The sequence below is a fragment of the Ascidia mentula genome, chromosome 9 (genome assembly GCF_947561715.1).
Source record: "Ascidia mentula chromosome 9, kaAscMent1.1, whole genome shotgun sequence".
In the NCBI taxonomy this organism is placed as follows: domain Eukaryota; kingdom Metazoa; phylum Chordata; class Ascidiacea; order Phlebobranchia; family Ascidiidae; genus Ascidia; species Ascidia mentula.
Genome location: NC_138574.1, coordinates 5,468,883 through 5,482,937, shown reverse-complemented (window position 1 = coordinate 5,482,937; position 14,055 = coordinate 5,468,883). Strand labels below are relative to the sequence as shown.

Here is a 14,055-nt window from a genome sequence, read left to right as displayed (position 1 = left end):
ACAACTTGACATTGTCAACATTAAACAAGTAACAAAATACTCAGCTTATTCATGTGATATAAATATAAGCACACAAAAACTTACGAAACGGTTAGTAGTATGGGTACCACTGCCGACAAGTCTTTTCTAAACATGTCAATAGACGTTGTTTTTCCCCAACAAAGTGCTACATTGTCAAAATGTTTTGAGTTGCGTCTAAAAAGTACTTGCTAATCACAAACAGTTGGGTCTAACCAGGATGTGTGATCTAATTAAAAGCTTGAATAATGTTGAAACTAAGTATTTGAATTTTTACGTTTACGAATTCACTGCACATTACGGTACCTTATAAACAGAGATTTATTCTTTGGGGACAGTTTTGAAAGGTAACATGCGTTTGATCGCAGTAAGTCTTTTACTAGTTGTCACTTTCCCGACTGTCTGTCAAGGTATGTTGTATTTTAGTAACGATTTTGTTAAATGTGTTTCGTTTTATTTGGTTTTGGTGATGCAGTGTCACGAAACCTTACTAATAAACTTTTAAACAACTTACCAAGCTATCTAACCTTGGCATATTATCCGTAAACAAGTTTTATCCCAATTAAATATACATATTTATGCTATGGCATATTATATCACCAATATATTCGTAAACAAAAACATCTAAACAGCAAGGGGTTGAACGATCGGAAAACTGTCAATAAATCTAATCCAGATCTCCTCATGGTTTTCCTTGTTGTTTCAACAGGCCGACGTCGTTTGAGAAAAAGTATCTTTGATCTCGGAACAACTGCTAATAGTATCAACGTAACTGTGGCTTATGAAAAATGTTATAATAAAGCGGCAAAGTACATATATGCAATAGCAAGAACAACTGCAAAGTCAGCAATAAAGTTTACCATTCATGTCTATAAAAGTAACGTACTTTCTTTCGATGCCACTATTGTGAGGATGAACAGTACTTTAGGATGGAATCAAACGTCTGTTGCTGTTTCTTGGAAGCGTTACGTCAATCACAGTAAGTTTGTTCGCGTTTTATATACGCGAGGAGTCGATTTTTATAGTGCCGTGCGTAGATGAAAGAATGTTGGTTGAAACAAATCAAAGCGATAAAAAATGCATTACACAATATAGTACATTTTCACTACAGACTACATTGAACTTTGTCTTTAACTTTCAAAAACCATCTTTATATTTTTCTCGGTTGAAAAGAGGAATACGTTTGGGCCTTACTATATTAACTATTATTACCTTGGCGAGAACTTGACGTGGGAAAGCGCCAGGGTTGTTTGCAACAAGTTGCAATCAAAAGGGGATCTTTGCAACACCACACAAATTTGCCAAAACAAGGAAGTTCTTGTAACTGAAACCACATTTGGCAACAATTGGACACCTATAGGGTATGTCGTGTGATTATGATTTCAATTTGTATTCAGTTTGTGCCTGGTTAACTTTGTTATCCATCGAATTGTAATGTGGGCATCCCAACAAATCTGAAAAATTATGTTGTAAAATGTGCTTATTACTGTTGGTGTACGTATTTCTGGTATTTTTTTATCGAATTTTTTGGGGTTGACTTAGCCAATGCGTTTGTCAGTTCGCATCGCATACAGGAGTTTGGATTTTCATTTAACCACAACATCTAATTTGAATATGAACTCTTTGCAGAAACCAAGCGGGCGACTGGATGTCGATTGGTGATGACAACATAGTGAACTCAACAAGACTTTGTGAGCGTTACTCTGTGTTGTATAACAAGCTACCAAGCTGGGGAAACACAACTGGTCCTTGTCCACCTTTTACTGCAATGTACAACCCTTGTTACGTTAAAGGACATGTGTTTTGTTGTAGACCTGCTCAGTAAATTCAGATGTTTTCAATGTGAATAAGAATAATTTGTTGTGCAAATTCGCTCTGCTAAAAACCTAAATTTTCAGCCTGTGTTGGATGTAAAATTATATACTTTAACCAAAAGAGTAGTTTAGAATCAAATATTAAACACTATTTAAATGTATCACTCAGTATTTAAATGGTAATTTGCACCATCTGTAAGTTGAATTTGTATTTTTTTTGTTTTGCGAGGTAATACGTTGCTTGCTTTCCGAGGACATACTTGCCCAACTTCTTGAATGTTTCTGGGCAAGTATACGTTTCTCAATCCATCCCTTTGGACTGAATTGCAAATAAAATTAATTCAACCTGTTGTTTTTGTTGTAGAGTTTTGAATTTTTATGACTATATGCCTGAACTGGTAACCTTCCAACTGCCACACGCGAAAGTCTGTCATGTTCTTGGTCGACTCTGTGGTCATGTATTTGACAAGGCAATTGTCACAAACTTTCACGTACAATAAAAATCCACCAAATTTGTATGTTCATAAACTCAAACAGCTTAGTTTTGCATGATATTGGCACAATTTATCAATAAGGTAACACAGACACAAAGATAATTTACTAAGTTCAGTGATCCAACCCATAGTGTTTGCCATACACAATCTTAATTTCGTGCATAAGTCCCAATAAAAATTCCACGATTCCAAGCAACATCTTACATTTGAGTTTAACACACTTAATATATTTCACTGTATAATTCGCGGTCAATATGCTTGGATATAATTTGCATTCGCAATAAAAAAACATTTATACAAAATAAGAGATGACAGGCGGTTATATGCACACTTTTTACACTGGAATTTAAGTTACAGGTTTACAACAAAACACGTGTCCTTTAACGTAACAAGGGTTGTACATTGCAGTAAAAGGTGGACAAGGACTTGTTGTGTTTCCCCAGCTTGGTAGCTTGTTATACAACACAGAGTAACGCTCACAAAGTCTTGTTGAGTTCACCATGTTGTCATCACCAATTGACATCCATTCGCCCACTTGGTCTCTGCAAGTAGGTGCAATCGGATTTAAATTGTTGAAATAAATATATGACCCAAAATTTTTGGATGTAACTGTAAAATTCTAAATTAAGAACACCATTTTATGGATAGTCTTAAATGAAACATTTGAAAATCACTGTTCATTTGAAACTACGGTCCACCGCCAAACAGAAGTAACGATGTAAATTACAAATATGTTTGTAGTTATATAAGTAATCAATGTAATTAATCGGTCTATTGTCAAAGTGAAAGTGAAACCACGTGCTTTATAGGGGTCCAATTAATTCCCCAAGTGGTTCCTGTTGAAAAAATTTTCTGACTTTTGCAAATTTGGGTTCTATTGCAAAGATCTCTATTCCTATTTTTTTTGCAATGAGTTCTTGCGCTGTCCCAAGTAATATTCTTTCCAAGGTAAAAGTAACGAAGATTGTAAAGTACGTTGCTTTCGTTCTTTCTAACATCTGACAAAAAAATAAATAGTTGTATAAACAGATGTTGACTTTGACATAATTTAATTCGAGAAGCTGAGTTTTTTAATTTTACACTTTTTAAAGTTTATCTTACATTTAGGCAGTTGATGAAAATAACTATATACACCTGAGAAAACCTGCAAAGAAAGATAATCGACTTAGGTGTGAGTAACGGGATCAATTCATATTATTTTTTCAACCCCATTTCCTTACCAAGCTGTATACAAAGTATTTTGAAGCATTACACATCATTTATTACTATTCATAGACTTGTAGGGCGTTCTTTAAAACGTCTACACAAAATACTAACACTGCCGTATATCTGACTCCTGATAAAAAGGCTACTATCTAACCCAAAGTCAATCTGTCGGTTTAATGCATAAATAACAGTCGCACGAATATTACAATAAAACGTTACAAATCACGTGTACTAAAATGTATGTCTGTTTGGCTTGAAAATTATCGACTTAATGTCTTGACTTAGAATGACTCTATGCGACACTCCGTGACTCTATATTTCTCTCCCCATGTTTTACCCAAAGTGGTGTGGCTTATATAGAAAACGCATACAGGGTCGTTTGGGTTCGGACTGATACGTGACTCATTTGAAATGACAGCTGTGTTGATGGAAGGGTCACGTAATTTGAATAGCCGGATAATTAGCTGTCTTCCGTGCATACAATAAACAGCGTGTTATCCGCCGTATGTTGAAATGGGTTCGTGGCGTATTACTCGACGTTAATAAAAATACAGATGCCACGTAAACACAACATAACATACGAGAAATGTGACGTCATATACATAAAAACTCCCGTCCTCGTAAATGTTTTCCGGAGTGTTTATGGTTCCTCAACATTAATGTTGTCCTTTGATAGATTGAATATTTGTTCTTGTTGCGAATTGTCCATATCTTTTGATGTGATTTCCTTGTTCAACTCCTGGTTGTACTCGTATATAGATCGCAGTTGTTACTCCCGCACGAGTATAGACGGTGGTGATCGTTGAAAGTTGAAAGTTTGCATACGCCGTCGAAATATGCGTCAATCGAACTCCGGAAACCGTCGGAAATTGTTGAGTTGTCAAACGTACATATTGAGATGTCCATGCTGTGAACACTCGAACGTAATCATCAACGTATAATGATCTGCTCGTATCTGTCAAAAAAAAACTCGAACATCCTGCCGTTATATCTAGGCCTAATGTTAACACAAAACATAACAGATAAAAGTTATAACACACAAACAAGGATATAATAATGTACATCAAGAGTCGCTGTTGTTTACTTTGACGCGCAGGGGACATGAATGAGTGACATTGAATTGCTCGTGTTTACGAGTCATATAAGGACTTTAATGCTGCCATGTGAGGTCACTATAGCGCTAATATCGTCACAGCGAAAAAATTATTCAACACGATTATCATAACTTGTAAGTAACTATACTGTCCGTTAAGGTCGTGCATACCAATACAGATAGGTTCGACATGAGGCGCGTGTTCAAAAATTCCAATTAGTTAAACGAACAAGCTTTTGTACTGAGCAGAGTTGGCAAAGTTTGACGGTCAGTGTGGGCTAAAAAGGATTTGCAAATGTGAAATGTAACTTGCGCCTTGGCCGTATGCACAAATCTCCCACATTGCATTGTATAGACACGCAGTATTTAGAGAGTGATGAATGCCTTCTGCGGTCTGTAAAATAAGTCGCTTTTTTAATTTTACCAGTGCATTTGGAACTTCGTAGGTTAATCACTGCGAATTATTTTTTCACCTACGGCTCCCAAGCCTGGCTTCAGTGCTCAGTAATCAAGTTTGTAACGTCTGATCACTTGCGAAAAATGTGGCGTGTTAATGTGCCTTGCGACTAGCAATTATATGCTCTTCGAGTCTTTGCTCGGTGAATAAAAAAAGATTCAGTCTGTGTCGAGGGGACACGGTCGCGAGATGTCGCGCTTGCCCAAATGCTATTGCATTATAACACCAATTTCGCGTCATTTTGTGCATTTCTCCTGCTATTTTCCTACAGCAAGTTCAAAAATTAAATAACATTAACGTTTTGGAAACACGTAGCCATGTCGAATCTAGAATAACTGTTATACAATTTCCTTCAACGATTCTGGCAGTTACTTACAAGGGACACAAGGTAAAGTCAGGCGGTTCGTTGCAAATCGATATATCGTTACAGCTACCTCACATGAATGAAATGTTTGTGTTTACAGACGTAAACGGTGGTGATTTAGATTTGCATTAAGCTCATGTCAATTAATAAATGGGCCGAAAAATCATACATGAAAGCTGTTAATTAGTAATCTCTTGCTTCGAATAGCCATAACAACCCCTAAACTAGCACGAGGGTTTCTCCTAATGAGGGACAAAATAAAATGAGTAAAAAATGCATGCAGGCTGGGCGACCTCGTTTGCGCAATGTAAGAAATAACGTGTCAGGCCCCTTAGCTGACGTCATGCCTCCGTGAGGACTTTCTAAGCAGACAATGTTATAACCATTTTTCCACAATCAACCCTAAGTTGCCAGCAGTGACGTATGTTAAAGAAAATAATCTAACGTTTCGGACATGATTTAATTAAATCTAAAAAACACTTCTCAAGGTGAATTCGCGTGTGACGTAAACTTATTGAGATGCAAGCGTTATTACAACATTATAATATCAACGAAAATGAGATTGACATAACCACTACGGTCAGGCTTATGCTTATAACTATAAAAACGGTTAGACATTTGACAAAACATACTTAACAGCAGTTTGGCATTTTCTTACACAATCAGGCGCATAAAATCAAAGGGAAAAACAAACGTCATACCTTATTATTGTTCGAAATGTTTGTTTCGAGCTTTGTCCTTGATGGAGAACATCGAGAAATGTCTGAAAAACTTGTTTGACATGGTTAAAAATCTATGGTTAGTACAAATGTTAATTTTTAGACACAAGGAATTACCCATATTTGCAGTTAGTTCTATAATTTGCGCAGATTATTAATCAGAAGGTTTAAATGCCCATTCAAATATCACGTCGTTGGGTGGCACCAAATTTATGTAGGGCGTTCTTTAAAACGTCTACACAAAATACTAACACTGCCGTATATCTGACTCCTGATAAAAAGGCTACTATCTAACCCAAAGTCAATCTGTCGGTTTAATGCATAAATAACAGTCGCACGAATATTACAATAAAACGTTACAAATCACGTGTACTAAAATGTATGTCTGTTTGGCTTGAAAATTATCGACTTAATGTCTTGACTTAGAATGACTCTATGCGACACTCCGTGACTCTATATTTCTCTCCCCATGTTTTACCCAAAGTGGTGTGGCTTATATAGAAAACGCATACAGGGTCGTTTGGGTTCGGACTGATACGTGACTCATTTGAAATGACAGCTGTGTTGATGGAAGGGTCACGTAATTTGAATAGCCGGATAATTAGCTGTCTTCCGTGCATACAATAAACAGCGTGTTATCCGCCGTATGTTGAAATGGGTTCGTGGCGTATTACTCGACGTTAATAAAAATACAGATGCCACGTAAACACAACATAACATACGAGAAATGTGACGTCATATACAGACTTACTGCTGTTTATATAATTCTTCCATTTGACAGTAATAGAAGTTTGATTCCATCCATCAGAACTATTCAGACGTTCTATGGTGGTATCGAAAGACAGTTGATTGATTTGGTATATGTGTATGCCAAGCTGAAGTGAAGACAGTAAGGTTGTCGACACTTTCGCATCCACATGTTTAGGAATTGAAGCAAAACATGCTTCAAAGGCCACTGTGACGTTTATTGCATTTGCGGTTGTGCCAATATCGAAGGTACTTTCTCCATAGTTATATCGACCTGTCGAAAAAGAGCGCGATGTCTTACAAAATTACGATACAAATGAAAATGATTTGGTGTTGAAACTCTTTGTGGTTTTATATATGATATAAAAGGAAAACTGCTGTTTAATTGTATCCCATCAAAGTTGAAACTAGCTCACCAAACGTACTGTCCAAGAAGAGATAACTCTAATCTACTAAACTCACCATTTTGGATCGCATAACTGTAGCCGATTATTATAATTATGTTTTTGTGTTTATTAGGCAGGGCGCTGCACAATTAATCCTTTTTTCTGATGGAGTGTTTCCTATCAACCACATAAAGTTTTGAGTGAAAAATAACATCTTGATTTGATAACAATAGAGGTGTCAAGCTGACACACGGCAGTGAACCGAGACATATGAGGAAACACTGCTTTAAAGTAAAGTCCATTTAATAGTTCGATTCGTTCACATAGTATTTTTTTACAACTTCATTCTGATATATTATTTAACATTACCTGTAAACCATACCTTGACAAACTGACTCCAAAGCAATAACAAGAAATATTGCGATTACAAGACAACTCAGCATGTCTACTTGGTGAAGATGACAGCAACTAGTTTTGCTAAAACGTTGTCTATACCATGGTTACACAGACTTCCTGTTTATGAGAGTTACTATAAAATGACTGTCTAATAGCAGTGATTTCCTCATCAAACTTTGCGGTTGTTTTCTACATGGTAACCCAATACCCCTAAAGATAAAGTCATAAGCATCGGTGTGTAAAATTATGTTGATTGCATCTTTGTAAAACAGAATTGAAAACTTATATATGTATGTATTTACATATGTATAGTCTGCAGATTCAGGCACAGTAGACGGCGAAGTGATTTTATTGCAACTTATTACGGCCATAGGTTAACATTGACGTATTAAGGTACACTTACTTCAACAAATATTATGTACATGTCAACCGAGAAAGATCATGTGTTCGACTTCGTTCTCTCCCCACTGTAACAAGTAGTAACCATACAGGAGCCACCATCGTTGTTTTCACTACAGATATTTCAATGCGTGGGTTTGAAGATGACTTCCTATAACATTCAGTCTCGTGTCAACGAACTTCCTTGAGTTATGTTTCGAGTGTTCTTTGCAGCCACATTATTTGTCCCAGCAACTTATAAAAAAGTGATTTTGTTATGTTCGAGAAAGTATGTTAAATGTTTATCCAAGACACGGCATTGGACTTCTTATGAGGCACTTTTCTTGTATATTCAGTGGATTTAAATACCAAAATGGTGATATCTACGAAATCCATTGCTTGAGCGTTTTGCGATAAATTATAGCTTCAACACGAAACATGAAGACCGCAGTATATCACCACACTTACACTGCAAATCGTGATTGCGTAACAACGGTTATTAGTCGTTGAAGGCCAACACGACGCAAAACATTTATAAGCGTTGTAATACAAGGTTACTGATCAAATTGGTTGTTTTTATTTTGTAAAACCATTTGTCTTCACAAGTGTGCAATAGCTTGACATGGGGTTATTTGACAAAAACTGCGCAATTACGATTTGCAGTGTGTCTTAATAAGCAACCATAAAATTTTGATGAGGAAATAACTGCTATTGGACGGTCATTTCCTCGAGAACTCTCATAAACAGGAAGTCTGCGCAACCATTGTACAGGCAACTTTTTGGCAACACCAGTTTCTGTCAGCTTCACTAAATAGACATGAGTTCGCTTTTTATCGCAATATTTCTTGTTATTGTCTTGAAGTCAGTTTTCCAGGGTATGGTTTGCAGATAATCTTAAGTAATGGTTACGTAAGAATGACACTGTGACGAAAATACTGTCAACCAATCGAACTATTAAATGGACTGTACTTTAAAGCAGTGTTTTCCCCATATTTTTCGGTTCAAGGCCGTGTGTCAGCTTGGCGACACCTCTATTGTTATCAAATCGAGATATCATAGTTATTTTTCACTAAAACCTTAATGAAGTCGTTGGGAAATTCCACCACAGAAAGAAATTGTTTGTACAGCGCCCTGTCTTATCGATACAAAAATATAATTACAATAAACGGCTAAATCCAAAAGGTTGGTTTCGAAATAAGTGGTTTAGAGATAACTCTTCTTGGACACTTATTTTGGTGAGCTAGTTTCAACTTTGATGGAATACACTAACCAGCAGTTATACAATATTGTAGCATAATTTATGTTACATGTCAATGGTTGCATTTATGGACTTAGGTTGCATGGCCAGTTTGTCATTGCTCGGAGTTTCTCTCTCAACTGGGTTACGGGTAACGGTATTTTACGTAGTTTTGGCAAGCGTGTTTCATTTCAGAATGTAGCGATGGCAACAGCTATTCATTCCATGTGATTTGTGTCTTTGTTGTCGTTTGTGTGATATGGTTTAACAGCTGTTTGGCTCAAGTGATTTGGTGGCTTAGAGACTTTAAGTTTTCCCATGTGACTGCCCTTTATCGTCTTTCAGTAACCGACCTTTCTTTAATGTCCGCTGACCTCACTTTTCTTTCATCGTCTTTCTTTTCACAACGCTTCGTTCGCTTTGTTTCTCTCCAATGTAAATAATGTAACTTTCCGTGTGCGTCGAGTTTTCGATTAAAGTCAGGTTAGGAAAAAATAACAATTAGAACTCCCGTGCGATCTTATGTCAAATGCGTTAATAAAATAGGATTTCCCATTGATCATAAATAATATTGTTAAGACCCAGATTGAGGCATAATTTTGGTATATAGGTCGCAACAAATATATAATATCACCAAGAGGTTAAACACTAAACTTCCAAATCATCAGTGTTATAATTTTTTGAGGTATTGTTTTGTTTTTCGTCAGGTCGACAAAATACTGGAAAAAGTATCTTCGATATTGGCACAACCGCAAATACAATAAATGTCACAGTAGCCTTTGAAAAATGCTTCAGTTCAATTCCTAAACATGTGGAAGCGAGAGCGTCTACAACCATTCTGTCTTCACTTCAGCTTGGCATACACATCTAACAAGTCAATCAACTATCTTTCGATACAACCATAGAACGTGTGAATAGTTCTGTTGGATGGAATCAAACTTCCATTACTGTCAAATGGAAGAATTACATAAACAGCAGTAAGTCAATGAATAGGAATAAATGTTTAGTCCAATGTTTCATAAAACTTTCGAAACAGCTTGGTAAGGAAATGGTGTCTTTGTTGAAAAATTAGTGTCTTTCTTGATTTTCTCTGGTTCATATACAGTTATTTTTCGTTGTTCAACTGCCTAAGAAAAGCTTTGTAAAGTTAAAATTTAAAAACTAGGCTTTTCAAATTAAGCACCTGTTGATATTGGCCACATTGCAAGGTAATACATTATCATTATTTAAATTTTATCCGATTTTAGAAAGAATGAAAGCATTATCAACTTCGTTACATTTACCTTGGAGAGAATATTACTTGGAACAGCGCAAGAACAAGCTGCCAAGCTGGGGAAACACAACTGGTCCTTGTCCACCTTTTACTGCAATGTACAACCCTTGTTACGGGACACGTGTTTTGCTGCAAACATATCGCTTAATGCAAATGTAAAAAGTGTTCATATAACCGCCTGTCATCTATTATTTTTTATCTATGTTTTTTATCGCGAATGAAAATCAGATTCATGTCCAAGCATTTCACAAACAACTGCGCTTATCAAAAATCTTCGTCATCCATAAAATCCACGCTAATGTGTGCAGAGTATTCCTGGTAATGCCTAGAAATCTTTGAAGAGCGTTCATATGTTATAGGGATATGCTGAAACGTACTTGAATATATGGAAAACGAATCAAAAACTGCGAATTATGCATTGAATTACATTAACATTCCTAGAGCTCCAAAAGGAGTAAAAGACGATCACATCAGTATAAGATCTTTATTAAAGAAATATTACTTTCGCCTATTGGCATCTTCAGTTTCTGTCTGAAAACAGAATAGCAATAAAAAATTAAATTAAATAATTAAAAAACACTTTCGGGACTGCCACGACAAAAAAAAACAAAGCGATTAGAACGATAAAAACTGTTTTCTGCGACAAGCCGCTGTGGTAGCAAGAGAAGCGAAGAGAGACTTCACTAAAACTGTAAGTAGCCAAACGCAAACGAAGGTGGGGGGGAGCAAGGGCAGTGACGTAGAACTGCGATAAGGCGATAACGCACACAGAATACAGAAACAGTGACGGAAAAGCGGAGAAAAAGGATGGGAGAGCGCAAAGATGGTCATTTTATGCGGGGCAAATTAATAGCCTGAATGGTTATTGATGCCCTGCGGTCGTTTAGCTCTTTGTCATCACAAATATCTAAAAGAACCATGGGAGGTTCTTCGACGAAAATTACCGTAAAACAATGTGCAATGTCTGGTTTGTTTTTAAATAAGATGGGGTGTTTATTTCGATAGTGTCTTGCCGGACGCCATCTTGGCATCTTTGAAACAACCTGCTCGGCATGTGGAACGATGTGAATTCCACCTCGTGCTAAAACGTTTTTTTGTTTGGCCAACATATTGTTCTTTGCATGTTGTGCAGGTAGCCACGTAGATACCATAACTCCTGCAAGTAAGTTTTTGTCGTAAAGGGATGGTGTGCTGGAAAGGGGTGGTGATACCAGTGGCAGAGTAAACAATTGTCTTGAAATTCTTTCGGTTGCACCTTTTCCGCAAGGCCGAGAATACCCATCAGTCTGTGTGTTTCCAAGTGCAAGGGCACTGTGGTTTGTCAAAATGGCGCCAAGTGATTTTGGGAAGCTGCAGGTTTAAGAGCTCTTTCCTTTGTGGAGAGTTGTAATATGTTTGGAAATGCAGTGGCCCATACTACCCTTTTGTGGGACTTCTGTATCGTGTTGCGGAGCCAAACCGTTGTTTCCAGTTGGCCGCTGTTACTACGACATCTGATGTCATCTTCTTGGGGAAATGAGATCGTAGACATTTCTGCTTCAACCGTTCAGGGCTGTGCATGAAGTCCCTGTCTACCTCGTTTAGGCGGCGCATACGTACTGCTTCTGCGAAAACAATTGATTTAAACACACAAGGGGGTTAGTGCGATAACCCGTTTAAGAACCGTCTTCCCAAGGCCGTCGGTTTCACAAAGTCTTTTGTGACGAAACCTTTTTCAGTGTCAACCGAAGTCACATGGAGGACGTCTAGGAATTCCAGGACTCCTCCAGATTGGGCTGTGCACGCTTGTCGAAACGTGAGCAACAGGTTGAATCTGGCAAATGTCTTTTTGAGTTTCCCCTGCACTACTTTGGCATCACCTGGACTTGTAGAGACCAAGATTATGTCGTCAATAAATCTTTTTATCAGTATTGCGTGTTTATGAATGGTATAGCGCATAGTTGAATGATATAATGCAAAGCAATGTTTGCCACAGATACCGAGTGATTATCAATGGTAATTATAGCTGATGTTTGGGTATACAAGCAATTGTCGAATTGGGTAACAACATTTTCCAGACAGTACATTGTAAGATGGACAAGTAGGCCCCGGCCTGCGGCACTGTACCTGGTATGTGCTTGCAGTGCATGTTCCACTGCCTTTTTCTGTTAAACCTCGGTCAAGGCTCGGGTAAAGGGCCTGTACATCTGCAGCCACGATTACCAGATTTTTTGGGAGGCCACGTAATAAGTACTCCGATTTACACTTTTCGAGTGCTAGTAAGTGTTTGCTGTCTTTGCAGAGTTCGTCCACTGTGCTTTGACAGAAAAGCACGCTAACAGGTTTTAAAAGGTGCTCTAGAAGTGCTGTGATGCGTGACAGCGTAGTATTACCCGGAGCATGTACGAGTCGCGACGGTATATCCAGACACTTCGCCAGTTGCATTTATTCAGGTGCGAGTTTGTGTGTTTTGAATAAGGGATAGGCAAAGGCAGGTCGACTGTCAGTAAAAAACTTCGATGACGGGCCTGAGACATGGTGATAATCGTTGCCGGTGGACTTTAGTCCCGCTGTGTGGTATAACATGTCGTTGTCTATGACGCAGGCCCTGTGGAGATTTTTCAAAACAACTTCGCTCCTTGCGCATTATGGTATAGTAGTCAGAATGATCTAAAACCATAATTTTACCATCCTTGTCAGTCTCGCATAAGAAACATGCACTGCAAGCACATACCAGGTACAGTGCCGCAGGCCGGGGCCTACTTGTCCATCTTACAATGTACTGTCTGGAAAATGTTGTTACCCAATTCGACAAATGCTTGTATACCCAAACAACAGGTAAAAGGGTAGTATTGGCCACTGCATTTCCAAACATATTACAACTCTCCACAAAGGGAGATATAACTCTCCACAAAGGAAAGAGCTCTTAAACCTGCAGCTTCCGTCACTTTTAAGCGACCAAAAACACTTGGCGCCATTTTGACAAACCACAGTGCCCTTGCACTTGGAAACACACAGACTGATGGGTATTCTCGGCCTTGCGGAAAAGGTTCAATATGCGGCGCCCGAAAGAATTTCAAGACAATGGTTTACTCTGCCACTGGTATCACCACCCCTTTCCAGCACACCATCCCTTTACGACAAAAACTTACTTGCAGGAGTCATGGTATCTACGTGGCTACCTGCACAACATGCAAAGAACAATATGTTGGCCAAACAAAAAAACGTTTAAGCACGAGGTGGAATTCATACCATTCCACATGCCGAGCAGGTTGTTTTAAAGGTGCCAAAGGGGCAAGATGGCGTTGGCAAAACACTATCGAAATAAACACCCCATCTTTTTGAAAAACAAACCAGACATTGCACATTGTTTTACGGTAATTTTCGTCCAACAACCTCCCATGGTTCTTTTACATATTTGTGAAGACAAATGGCTAAACGATCTCAGGGCGTCAATAAACATTCAGGCTATGATTTTGCCCCGCATAAAATGA

General features: G+C 37.9%; 2 pseudogenes; one reads left to right on the top strand and one right to left on the bottom strand.

Annotated features, from left to right (window-relative positions):
- Window positions 1-11,409: 11,409 nt before the first annotated feature.
- Window positions 11,410-12,648, bottom strand: LOC145914404 (uncharacterized; annotated as a pseudogene).
- Window positions 12,649-13,465: 817 nt separating this feature from the next.
- On the top strand, window positions 13,466-14,055 carry LOC145913952 (uncharacterized; annotated as a pseudogene).